The sequence below is a fragment of the Aulonocara stuartgranti genome, assembly GCF_965226115.1.
Source record: "Aulonocara stuartgranti genome assembly, chromosome: 16".
In the NCBI taxonomy this organism is placed as follows: domain Eukaryota; kingdom Metazoa; phylum Chordata; class Actinopteri; order Cichliformes; family Cichlidae; genus Aulonocara; species Aulonocara stuartgranti.
This window is the reverse complement of record NC_138952.1, coordinates 2877650-2891771: the sequence shown is the minus strand read 5'-3', so window position 1 is coordinate 2891771 and position 14122 is coordinate 2877650. Positions and strand designations below refer to the sequence as shown.

At 40.6% G+C, this 14122-nt stretch overlaps 1 protein-coding gene across 1 annotated transcript in view; it reads right to left on the bottom strand.

Annotated features, from left to right (window-relative positions):
* The window catches only part of pth2ra (parathyroid hormone 2 receptor a), an 87304-nt gene extending 75671 nt beyond the window's left edge, over positions 1-11633 (bottom strand). The window contains exon 1 of the mRNA XM_082508142.1: positions 11610-11633. The gene's annotated coding sequence lies outside the window, so the exon portion shown is untranslated. The remainder of the gene's footprint in view (positions 1-11609) is intronic.
* Between the last annotated feature and the right edge of the window lie 2489 nt (positions 11634-14122).

Below are 14122 nucleotides of genomic sequence, written 5' to 3'. Positions count from 1 at the left end.
TTCATCCATACTCGTGCATTGTTTTTTCTAAAGGTGACTTGTGCAGTGATCCTTTGTGTTGCTGGAGCTTTAATAAATTAATATATAACCTTTGCGCAGACTGTTTTTCACTTGCTGGTTTAGTCGTGTCACCTCCCACTCCAGCTTCAATCAAATGCATTTACGTTATTGTTCGTTTCAAAGGCCTGTCTGGCTCAAAGGATGCTGCTTCTCTAATGCTAATTTTGGACTTTGCTTTCATATTGGAGAGCACAGCGCTGATTGATTGACTCTCCAAAAAAGGACACACATGACTCAGGATGTGAGTCATTTTGAAATGTGGGGAAGTGTAAGGTGCCTTTTAATGTGAGTATTTTGTTTCTAAAATAATAACATAAAGTTCTCCTGGTATTTGGTTCAACACGGGAACACATTCTTGACTTGTGTGGTTTGTTTTGCACTCTCACTGATATGTATTTTTTCTTTCTGTCTTTTTCCATTTCCAGCTCTAACTGCTGTTGAGGACATTGTAATTTTACAGTGACTCGCTGAGCTGCTCTGAAAGGGAGAAATACATTTGAGGCTCTTAGCTCACCTTCAATTTAAGGCTGCTGCTTCTGATCTGAGGAACGATGGAACATTTGAGACCAACAGAAGCATTTTAAAACATACACTCACATGAATTATATTTTTAAAGTAAAAGCTTGCTCACAGTGAAGATTTTTTCCTCTTTGTTTGTTTGCAGAGATTGTTTTATTCTGAGGAAACTAAGTTTAAGATGCTCTCTCTTTGGGCCTTAGTTTATTATTAACCTTGATTTTTCTATATTGTTAGTCGTTACTTCAAAGTTCCAGTTTTTCTTTTGACTCTGTGTTTCCTGTCTCATTTTCTTGCGTCAGCTCCTGTATGTTAAATTCATTCATGCGTTTTAGTTACAGTTCTCACTTCCTGTTTAATTTTAGCAGCATTCAGTTTTGCATCCCTCTCCTGCCTCATTGTCTTTGATTATTTTCAGCTGCATCTTGTTGCCCTGCTGTGTCCAATTTCATGATTACCCTTTTAAATACTGAGGCTTCAAAGACACACGACTGCTGACTGTGCTATAACTCGTGTGCCATTTTGGAAGTGTGAGGATTTGGTGGCAGCGAAGGATCAGCTAAATCAATCAATCAATATTTATAAAGCACTTTTCATACAAAAAATGTAGCACAAAGTTCTTTACATAGTTAAAAGCAGCCCACCCCACCCTCCAACTCACTCCCCACACTCTCATTAACATAAATGATGTGAATACACACATATCCCCCCCCCCCCCACACACACACACACACACACACACACACACACACACACACACACACACACACACTTAAAGAGTAAAAATTGGGCTGGGTTCGCATGAGTCAAGTGAGGAAACACTATAACAGGGAGCCGTCTGCACCGGGAGCCGGTCACAGACCGCAGCCTCCAGGCTGGGCACACAGCAGGAGGGAGGCAAAGGAGCCCCCCAGCCAGGCTGAGAGGACCCCCAGAGACCCAGCAGCCACGGTCGATCACAACCCCGGTGCAGAGAGCGCCCTCCGAGGAAACACTGGAGATATGACACAATAGGATATATACAGGGTAAAACGATAAAATAAATAAGAACGGGATACAATATAAATATAAATATAAATAGAGTAAGAAGATTAAAAAATGAATAAGAATAAAATCAGTAAATATTAGGTAAAGCCTAAATTAATAATAGAATAACCGGATAGAATAAATAAGCATAAAATAAATAAACGCTAAGTAAAATCTAAATTAAAAAGGTGGGTCTTGAGCCTGTTCTTAAAAACATGTACGTTCTCTGCGGCCCTGAGCTCCTCCGGCAGGCTGTTCCACAGACGAGGACCATACCACTGAAAAGCTGCCTCTCCATGAGCATGTGTCCTGACTTTAGGGACAATTAAAAGGCCAGTACCAGAGGACCTCAGGGTCCGCGAGGGTTCGTATGGTAAAAGCAGATCTGAGAGATAAGAAGGCCCAAGACCATTAAGACATTTAAAAACCAATAAAAGAACTTTAAAATCGATCCTGAAACACACGGGGAGCCAGTGCAGCGATTCTAAAACCGGTGTAATGTGGGCCCGCCCTCTGGTCTTCGTCAGCACACGAGCTGCCGAGTTTTGCAAAAGTTGTAAAGTTGAAATATTCTTCTTAGGAAGACCAGAGAGCAGGGCATTACAGTAATCAATGCGACTGGTAATAAAAGCATGCATCAGCATCTCCGTGTTGGCCCGAGAGAGAATAGGGCGGACTCTGGCTATATTTTTTAGATGATAAAATCCAATTTTGGTTACATGTTTAATATGTGGGATAAAACCAAGCTCAGAGTCAAAAATAACACCCAGGTTTTCCACTTGTAGCAAAGGACATAGTGAAAATGCCTCTAATTTAGACAAGAGTTTCTCTCTCTGAGCCTCGGGACCGACGATTAAAACTTCAGTTTTGTCCTGGTTAAGCTGTAAAAAGTTTTCTGCCATCCAAGATCGTATATCTAAGATACAGTTAAAAAGGGCATCCATTGGTCTGGTGTCATCAGGAGACACAGAGATGTACAGCTGAGTGTCATCCGCATTAACTGTGAAAGTTCACTCCATGCCTCCTGATGACACCGCCGAGAGGGAGCATATACAAATTAAAAAGTACAGGGCCTAGAACCGACCCTTGAGGCACACCACATGTCATTCTATGGATCTTAGAGGAGCATGTATCCATACTCACCATAAAAGTTCTGTCAGAGAGACAGGAAGTGAACCAGTTGTGTACAGCACCAGAGAGGCCCACCATGTATTTCAGTCTGTTTAAAAGAATAGCGTGGTCTACTGTATCAAAGGCTGCGCTTAGATCCAGTAGCACCAGGACAGAGCTTTTGGGAGTCCCAGTTATATCTAAGATCATTTAGAACCTTTAGGAGAGCCGTCTCTGTGCTGTGGTTCACCCTAAATCCAGACTGGAATATCTCCAGGATCTGTCTATCATTCAGAAAATCAGTAATCTGAGTAAAAACAAGTTTTTCTAAGATTTTACTTAAAAATGGTGAGTTGGATACAGGTCTGTAGTTATTAAAATCATTACAATCCAAACTGCTCTTCTTCAGAAGGGGCCTCACCACCGCCGCAGGCAGCAGGGAAGACACCCAACTGAAGAGAGCAATTCATCATATATAAAAGCTCAGCTTCAAAGAATCCATAAAGTGTTTTAAAGAGTAAAGAAGGGATTGGATCTAAAAGACATGTGGTGGGTCTCACTGTGGAGAAAACTTTCTGAAGGTTCTCAGCATTAACCAGGACAAAGCTGTCCAGTGTCTCCTCAGGTACAATCGAGCCCTCAGATGTGTTTACAAACATATCGCGATTAGATAAAACATCAGATCTGATGGCGCTGATTTTTCCCCTGAAGTGGTCTGCAAACTGCTCACAGAGCGAGTCTGTGGGGGTTCTTTGGGAGCTGTTAAAATCAGGGTTAAATAAATGATCTATGGTGGAAAAGAGGACCTTGGGATTATTTTTGTTATTACTGATTATTTTGGCGAAGTATGAATTTCTTGAGTTCCTTAGTGTATTATTGTACATTTTAAGTTGCTCGCAAAATATTTGATGGTTGATAGTATTTTTATTTTTCCTCCATCTCCTTTCTGCTGCCCTGCAATTTCTTTTGAGTGTTTTGACTTCTTCGTTTCTCCAGGGTGATGCATGTTTTACGTTAATCTTTTTGGTGGTGAGTGGAGCAACGGAGTCAAGGCTTTTCTTCAGTTTGCTGTTGAAATGATTAAAAATCAAATCGCAGGGTGCAGGTAAAATCACAGGGGGGCATTCGTCTAAAACCCTGGTAAAATTTGCAGCCACTTCAGAGGTTAGATAGCGCCTCCTCACAGTTCGCACCGAGGTCTCTGAATAAAAATATCAGTGTGTCCCATTCGAGGTTGGAATTTTAAACTGGAACGCTCATTCAAGTTAGACTTCCAACTTGTCAAGTCAGAGCAGCCTGGACCAACCCCAGCAGAACAATCCAATGGCAGCTATACACATAAACAGCCACTGTTGAGTATTTGTTACTCACTGAATAAGCAATATAGATTTACAGTATAGAGAAACATTGTATTTGTGTTACTGTTTTAGCCTAGCTTACCACTTCCATTTGTGGATGCTTGCGTTTGGTAAGACATGTTAAAAACTAAAGCTGTGAACTATCTTCCCAGTACAGTCCAGTACATTAAGTACAGGTCCTGCTTAATATAAACTGGCTAATGTCACACTAGTACAAACCACTACAGATGAAAATCTTACTGCCGTGTTTGTTGTACAGAAAACTGTCAAACAGCAAAGCCGAACAAAGTATGCAGATGAAAAGAGGTGTATCGTTAAAAAGTTCTCCAGCAAACACGTTTTCCATCTCATGAATAAGCCCTCAAACCTGACAGGCACCAGGAGAGCAAGGCTGGTCGGCTTTTCTTTACACTGCTGAGTGCCTGAGAGGAGCGAAGAGCTGATTGAGGAAAAGTGCAACAGGTCCTAGAAGCACCGAATTTAGGTTATGATGGCATAAATTAGCCACTTGTCAGCCTGCCTGGTTCTTGAACAGTGTCTGCCTCATTCTGACACGTGTGAATTGTCCATTGAATGAACCACTTTGAACCAAAAAATAATGTATTCTAGAATTTCACCTGCTTTTTTTCACCTGGAAAAAAAGATGATGGGATGGGGGGAGTGGGGGCACATGAGCTCATCATAGCTGAAACAACCTTGGCTGTGAAAATTTTGGTAATGGAGAAGTGTTTACAGCACTGTTACGCTCCAGCCTAGGGGTACCGGTACGCAACATAAGAGTTCAAATGCAGAAAAACCCATTTCTTAGTGAACAGTGGTTTATTGGTTTATTTTAACTGAAGCGTGACTCCAGGGTGAACAAAGGCCAAAATAACAAACAAAACCAGCTTAATCAGTCAAGGAGGTGCTACCTAAACCCTACCCTAAACCTATAAACAGGAGGAAACAATACAGAAAACAACAAGGCAGCTCACCCCTTCGGCTTCAGTGACTATTTACAAGGTGCTATTTACAAGAGGAAGCTAATTTACACACTATATACTAGGTTACAGAGTTTGGAGGCCAGGGTCAGGTCTGCTGCTGCTGTCAGTTGCTGCCCCAGGACAACTGCTGGTGAGGGATTTTGAAAGCGACCACGTGATCAGGGGACCAATCAGCAGCCGTCAGCTTATCCAATCAGGGACCTGCAGAGACTTAAAGAAACAGCCACCAAAACACATTACGGCCAGGGCCGTAACACCCCCGCCCCCCCTCGCCCTTCCCAAGACCAAACATCTCCCCTATAGGTGTTTGGCACTTAGGAGTTCAGAAAACCACGCGACGGCGCATCTGCCATTACATTCTCGGTTCCTTTTTTGTGATGGATCTCCAGATTGAAATCCTTCCATCTCATGAGCCTCTGGTTAGAATTTTGCATCCTAGTCAAAAACACGAGGGGGTTGTGATCGGTGTAAACAATGACAGGTGATGAACTAGAGCCGACATAGACTTCAAAATGCTGTAGAGCAAGCAACAGAGAAAGAGCTTCTTTTTCAAAAAAAAGCATGACTTGACAGCAAGTAAACAAGTAGGTTTTGAGTTGTGATTTAAATAAGGGAATCTATATTTCTTAAGATGAAGGAAGTGAGTTCCAGAGCCGAGGAGCAGAGCGACTGAGAGCTCTGTGCCCCATAGTGGTAAGACGAGCAGAAGGAACAACAAGATGAAGATCTGAGAGAGCGGGAAACTGCGGTGATATGAGGCAGATCACAGAGATAAGAAGGGGCAAGGTTATGAATACACTTAAACGTGAGAACTGATTTTAAAGTTTATCCTGGCTTCTAGGGGCAACCAGTGAAGCTGTTGAAGAATTGGGGTGACATGGTCTCTAATGGGAGTACGAGTTATGACCCGAGCTCCAGAATTCTGAAGAAGTTGAAGTTTATGGAAGGACTTACTGGGGAGACCAAATAGGAGGGAGTTGCACTATGGACAAGGATGTCAGCAGCATGGAGACGGACGAAGTCGGTTAATGTTACACAAGTGAAGGTATGCAGACCGGGCTTTGTAAAAAATGTGTGACATTGAAATGAGAGAGTAGTGTTGAGTATGACACCCAAACTCTTTACCTGCAGGAAAGGAAGGATCAGGGAATTTTCAATATTAATGGAGAAACTGTGAGATTTGGTTAAGGTAGAGGCCGTGCCAATGAGTAAAATTTCTGTTTTATTACTGTTTAGTTTGACAAAATTGGAGGAGAACCAAGATCTGATCTCCATAAGACAGTTCGAGAGGGAGGGAGGTGGAAGGGATGAATTAGGTTTGGTCAATGGTAACTTTATTGTCGCTAACGGGAAATTGATTTGCAGTATGTCTGTACAAACAAACAGACAACCAACACATCACATACACTCACCAAAATAATATAATATAAGCCTGATAAAACAACCTAGATTTTTCATCAAAAAAGTGCAGTGTGCAATGGCCACAACACTCATGGTTTAGTGTTATTAACTATGATAATAGCACTAGGTACAAAAGACAATCTATGTCTCTTTGTCTTCACTGCAGGCACTTTATAACGACAACCTGATGGAAGCAGTTGAAAATCATTAAAGAGAGGATGATCTGAACACAACAGGACAGAGGTTGCCTTCCGCAGCACCTGCCTGTTATAAAAGTCCACAAGCTGGACCTGAGACCTCCCTGAAATCTTGCCAGCCACTTTAACCAGGTTGTTAAGTCTGGTCCTATTATTCAGGGACATATTACCGTACCAAGCAATGATACAGAAAGTTAAAACAGATTCAGCTGTTTGGAAAAACAACCGTTTACTCTCACACACTGAGATCTGTCAGTTAAAAAGTCTAAATTCCAACCAACACGATTAAAATCAAGTTTAAACTGGTTAAGAAGCTTATCAACTAAAAGATGTGGCTGGATAGAATTAAAAGCTGAAGAAAAATCAATAAATAAGACCCGAGCATGAGCTTTGGCGCCATCAAGATGGCGATAAAGGAAGTTCAACAGAGTGACCACTGCATCATCCACACCTCTGCGAGGCCTGTATGCAAATTGTAGTGGATCTATCAGCTTCTCTACTTGCTGCAGGATCTCCTTCCTGACAAGTTTTTCAAAGGACTTCATCACTAAAGATGTAAGAGCAACAGGCCTAAAATCATTTAATGATGTAGGTTTTGTGGTCTTAGCAACCGGAGAAATAATTGATTTTTTCCATACCTCTGGAACCTTCTGTTGCTGAAGAGATAAAAGAAAGATGTAATAAAAAATACTGCATAATTGCTCTGCGCATGTTCTAAGCACCTGGCCACATATATTATCAGGACCTGGACTTTTATTAGTCTTACTCATTTTAAAAAGATTTCCCACCCTTCTTTCATCAAAGAACAAAGCTGGGGGGCCTCTGGTGCTCTCTATTAAGAAATCAAGCGTATTCCTTGGATTATAATTATCATTAAATCTCAAATAAAATCTATTCAGCTCACTGGCTGAGAGTCTGAACTAAAACCAGGGAGACTTATCTTATTACAGTCACTGTAACAGTGACCAGTCATGTGTTTCATGCCTGCCCAGGCCACCCTTAAGTTATTGCTACCCATCTCCGCCTCTACCTTATCCTTGTATTTTATTTAGGCTTTTTTAATTTCTGATCTAATCTCCTTCCTAATTTCTCTAACTTTCAAGATATTCCCTTCAATAAAAGCTTTTTTCCTTTCATGAATCAGCCTCATAAGAGCTATTGAAGACCATGGTTTGTAATTAGGGAAAAAATGCACAACCTTTGAGGGGATAATCATGTCTCTGCAAAAGGATATATAGCTGCAGACAACGTCAGTGAGTTCATTAATGTCTCTACATGATTCTATAAACACCGACCAGTCTGTACAGTCAAAGCAGCCCTGCAGGGCTAAAGAGGCGTCGTCACTCCAAACCTTTATGCGGTGTTTCCTCACTTTCTCTCTTCTCAGTACAGTCTTGTAAACTGGCAGAAGATGCACCGTGTTGTGATCCGAAGATCCGAGGGCGGGGCCAGCCACAGATGTATACGCGCCTTTTATGGAACCGTAACATAGATCCAGAGTCTTATTGAAGCGTGTGGGACAGTTCACATACTGATAAAAACTGCTCAGTGTTTTCTTCAAGTCGCAGCGATTAAAGTCCCCAAGAACAATATTAGGGGCTTCAGGAGAGAGAGATTGTAGTGAGTGGATGACGTTGGAGATGGTGACAGTCGCATTCTTAGGATTCGCTTTAGGGTGGATGTAAACGACGGTGACGTTGATCTGTGGGAATTCCCTCGGCAGATAAAACGGCCTCAAAGACACAGAGAGGAGCTCAATGTCAGGCAGACACACTTGTCTACGAATGGTCACGTTTTTACACCATTTCTGATTTATATACAAACACACCCCTCCTCCTTGAGATTTCTGGGTAGCTCCGGGGTCTCGATCCAAACGTATGGGAAACCCGAAGCCATTTAGTTCCAGAGAACAATCAGGGTCAGAATCCTTGAGCCAAGTCTCTGTGAATGCCATAAGACATGTATCCCTGTAGTCACGTAAATGTGTGACATTCAAATGCAGTTCATCCAATTTACTCCTCAGAGACTGCACATTAGCCAGGATTATTGATGGTAAAGGAATACGATTGTATCGTATTTGCTTCCGCAATCGCTGACGTAGGCCTCCCTTCTTACCCCGCTTCCTTGCTTTGACTCTGTTAAAAACAAAAGTGCCCCTGTGGTTACTGGATAACCCAGAGCTGGAAAACACTGGAGGGTGAAAAGAGTCCAGAGACGGGCCTTTCCACCGAAGATCCAGAAGAAACTCCCGTGAGTATGTAATTGTTTGAGAGTAGCACTGACTCCAAACAACCGTCAGGATTGCTAATAAAATAAAAAACCCATCTTCATTAAAAGAAGTTCCACAAAGCACAAGCCGATGCTATAGGATTTCCTATGAATTAGGTTTGGAGGAGATGTAGAGCTGGGTGTCATCAGCATAACAATGAAAATTGTATTATATTTTCAGAATATTTGGCCGAGAGGGAGCATGTCGATAATGAATAACAGAGGGCCTAAGACTGAACCCTGGGGCACACCAGCAGGAAACACAATAGAGACTTGAAGAGTGTGATTTAAGTTGGATAAACTGAGTGCGGTCTGAGAGATATGAGGTGAACCAGGCAAGGGGGGTGTGACTAATGCCAGTGGATGCTAATCTGCTCAGGAGGATATTATGAGAAATTGTATCAAATGCGCACTAAGATCGAGAAGGATGAGAATGGTTAAAAGACCAGAATCAGCTGCCATCAGAAGCTCATTAGTGATCCTTAACAAAGCAGTTTTTGTACTATGATTGGTGCGGAAACCAGACTGAAATTGTTCGTAGAGATTATGGTCACTGAGGTATGAGTGAAGCTGGGAGGCAACAACTTTAATACAGTGGGAAGAGGGTCAAGATGACAAGTGGATGATTTTGATTTTTGAATAAGATTTGATATATCAGCTATGGAGGGAAGAGTAAAACATGAAAATGACTGGGAGGAAGACGGTGAGGAAAACAGAAAGTCTACTTCACAGATTTTATGAGCGAGAAAAGATATAAGAGAGTTGCAAAAGTCAGCAGAGTCCATATGAGAGGGGAATGAGTCGGGAGGTTTTGTAATTTTACTAAACAATGAAAAGAGAGACCTGGAGTTACCTTCACTAGAACTGATTAAACCTGAATAGTATGCAGATTTGGCTGAGGCAATGCAGTCCTTATACAACAAGAGATGATCGTTATACATTTCTTTGTGTATAGTAAGTCCGGTTTTCTTGAACAGACATTCGAGTTCATATGACTTAAGAGAAAAGGAGCGTTTGACTCACACTGGACTCCTCCAGCATGGTAACACTCATCCAGTTCAGGGTGTCTTAATAATAATAATAATAATAAACTTTATTTATAAAGCACACTTAAAAACCAAGGGTATGCCAAGGTGCTTAACAAGTAAAATAGAGTATAGGAGGAGGATAATAGAAATAGGACCAAAGCAAGTACTAAATATGCAAGCAGATAACTGTCACTAATACATAGGAAAGCAACAGGTACAGAGCAAACAAGAATTTAAATGAGCATAAAAGTGCATGATATAAAATCATAAAAGAAATATTAACTAGAGGGAAAGGCAAGATTGAATAAGTGGGTTTTTAATCGTGATTTGAACAGTGCAATGGAATCAGATGCGCGGAGGTCGAGAGGAAGGGTATTCCACAGTACCGGGGCAGCCAGAGCAAACGCACGGTCACCCCGGGACTTCAGTCGAGATCTGGGTTGGGTCAGAAGTAGTTGAGTGGCAGATCTGAGTGTTCTAGCAGGAGTATGTGGTTTGAGAAGTTCACTAAGATAACTTGGCGCTAATTTATTAATAGTTTTGAAAGTAAGGAGTAATATTTTAAATTGAATACGGTACTTTATGGGCAGCCAATGCAGGCTAGCTAGGACAGGGGTAATATGGCAAAATTTCCTGGTACCAGTCAAAAGGCGGGCTGCTGCATTTTGGACTGTTTGCAGTTTAAGAAGAAGAGAAGAGGGAAGACCATAGTACAAGGAGTTACAATAATCCAACCTGGAGGTCACAAAAGCGCGAATAAGCTTCTCCAGGTTCTCATGCAGAACATAATGACTAGCCTTAGAGATAAGGCGCAGTTGGTGGAAGCTAGATCTCACTACAGCAGACACTTGCTTATCGAGTTTGAGCGAGCTATCCAGCAGTACACCCAAGTTACTGACATAGTCACAAGAAAAACTAGCAAAGGAACCCAGGGCAGCACAGAGTTGGGCACGAGGGATTTTACTGTTGAACACCACAATCTCAGTCTTCTTATCATTTAAAACGAGGGAATTACTCAGGAACCAGTCTTGACATAAACTGCAAAGCAACACCTCTCTAAGAAGATTTTATTAGAGCAGCCTGGTCTTCACATTTCACATCAAATTAAAATCACTTAGCAAGTTACTGCATGAAGTGGAAAACACACTATTAATTAACATTTACTTTGTCAGTTTTAATGATGGCGTGCCGCCGTGAATCATGGGATGGCACTGCCTCCTTTCCTTTCATAAAGGGTGACTCAGTGTATCCTCTGCTAATAAAGGAAGCCCTCAAAGCCTTTCCTTAGTTTTCAGATCATTTGACAGGCTCTGAATGTGGCCGAAGATACTTCCAGGTTACATCACACGCACACATGGGTATTTTTCTGTCCACATGGAAACATCAAATAAATAATATCCATCACTATAAAATGCCATGTTAAAGCAGTCAGGGGAGATAAAACCCTAACCTCAAATATCTCTAAATGTTGGCCAATCGGAAGCATAGCCTGAAGATACGATGATGCGCACTCTGATATCATGAAAGGAGTTTTTAAAAAGTTTATTTTTCAGTAGCCTAAAGGTGTGAACAAGAGGACAAAATGCACAGGAAAAGCCATGTTTACCAAAATAAAATGTACAGGTGGACAGGGCCTCGGTTAGGAAGCTTGACTGCACTTACCTGCGTCTTGTTCCCGCCTGTGTCCAACTATCAGTGACCCCTGTGTGTATCCACAGTCCCGTCTCTTTGCCTTTGACAGTTTCATGCTCTTCACGCCAGTTTTTTCTGCTCTTGTGCTTTGTGCTCACTTTCACACTTTGTATCAGCCAAAATAAAAGCCCAGTTTTTGTTTTACTGTCTGCCTCTTTGTCCAGTATTTGGATCCTCTCCTCCTTCCTGACGATGCATACTGAGATGCTGATTTGCCTCCAGCCATGCGGCCTGTCTGGCTCGACTAGTTTATCCTCCTACAAATGATATAAGTGTAACGCACAAGCACGCATAAGAAATTCACATTCAGTGCCAACTATTTAATGCCAATGTAGGAAAAAGTCCAAGAAGCCAACTTCAGCCTGCAGCCACGTTTTTAACCAAGATTATTGTAAACTAATGCCTTGGTTTCTGAAAAATTAAAATCAATTTGTCATTTTTAAGACTGCTAGGGTGAGCAATTGTCCTAAACTCAAAGTAAATAAACTTACCATAAACTCAAAGGAAAGTAAACACTGAAGCCCGCTGTATAAATAGTTATTAGAAAAAGTAATCTCATGTGTTTACTTTAATGAAAAATGAATGAAACCCTGCTGCGATTCTTTCTGGCTTTCCACTTACCAAACTCCTCAACACTCAGTGTGAGTGCAGAAGTGAAAGCGCAGTATTATCAGGTCAGACTGAAAGATACCGTATAATCACTCAAGTGGTAATTACAAAAATGTGTGGAATATTTGAGGCATGATTTCCCGATGCCGACGCGTCTGTGAGAGTCGCACCTGTGCGGAAACCAGCTGCGGCTGAAAACACTGTGAACAAACATTTTATCTGCCACTCACCCCACCGTATATAATCAAATCATTCAAATCAAGTGAAGGTGGAGAGAAGGGAGGCAATCATTTACTAATCGTTAGAAAGGAGGAATGTTTGTACGAGAGAGCGAAGTAATGAAATGTTGTTTTGCAGGTACTGAGAATTAAAAGGTTCAATTGGCTGTGATTTCCAAGCTTTGCTGGATATTTCATACGTGTGATAAAATGCAAACTGCAGGGAAGTGAACGTATTTTTATTTATTCTTCTCTGGCATTCTCAATTGAACCGAAACATTTTTATTCCAATGGTGGCGGTATTTTTTATTCAGTTCATTTCAAAATAAATTATAGTAGTTGTTGTTTTTTTGTTGTTCAGTTCATTTTTATTTCAAACATATACATTCACCAACATTTCATAAAATCTTTCCATGCAGTTGTTTGAAAAGGAGTAGGCAGAAGTCTATACTTATTTAGCCCTACCCCCTCAGGTTTACATCCTCATCATCTAAATTTGAACAACAAAAACGTATACAATGCCTTCAACTTAGAACATAACATCACAAAAAATATTTTCTCATGTTCAACTAAAACTATATTTAGATTTGCTAATTTACAGAAGAAAATTAACATCGCTTTGATTGCTTTCTTGGGTTAATTGCATTTTCTTCTCTCATTCTTATACTTAAACTGGTTAATATCACTACTGACCTTTATTTCTTCTTTTAACTCATTCCAGAATTTAACTCCCGCCATTGAAATAGACATCCTTTTCAATGTTGTTCTTACTCTTTGTAATTTTAAATTCCACTTCCCTCTAAAATTGTACTTCCCTTCTCTTTCTAAGATTTCAATTGGGAGCATCCCTTTCCTTGCCTTATATACAGTATTATTTGCACTGTTTTAAACTTCACCAGATCCTGGAATTTTATAGCTTGCGTCTTAATACTGTTTGTGTGAGCCCTATACCCCTCCTGATTTATTAGTCTAATAGCCCATTTCTGCATTATGATAATAGTCTGAATATTACTTATATATGTATTTCCTATTATGTATGGTAATAGTAAAGCACAATATAACATGTACAGTGTTTTCCTATCCAGAAATTGTTTTACTTTCCCCAAGACAGCAATGCCCTGAGCTAACTTTCCCCTCACATAACATAATTATTTATTTATTTATTTATTTATTTATTTATTTATTTATTTGTTGTTGGTATTGTATTTTTAAACTGTGACATCTGATTTTACATGCAAAACATAACAGTTATAAAGCGACGTGTGAAATGGAAACGAAGCCTGAATGTAATGATGTGTAGTTCTTTTCTAACCCACATTTAACTGAAAATAGAACAAAGATATGAAAAAAAAATACATTTTCTGTTTGCCTTCGATGTCTAATATAGACAAAAATAAAATATAGAGTTCATAGCCTTATGAAACAGGAAATACCGCATGTAATCCATTCATTTCAACAAAGTAACTGTATTCTGAATACCACCTTTTAAAACGGAATGTAACGGAATACAGTTACTCATATTTTGTATTTTAAATACGTAACGCCGGTACATGTATTCCGTTACTCCCGAACACTGGTTAAGTTCCAGAATCACGTCTGCTGTTTCTTGATTGGTTCCTCCCAGCACAGTGAATGTGGACGTGTGCTTTTCTCTCT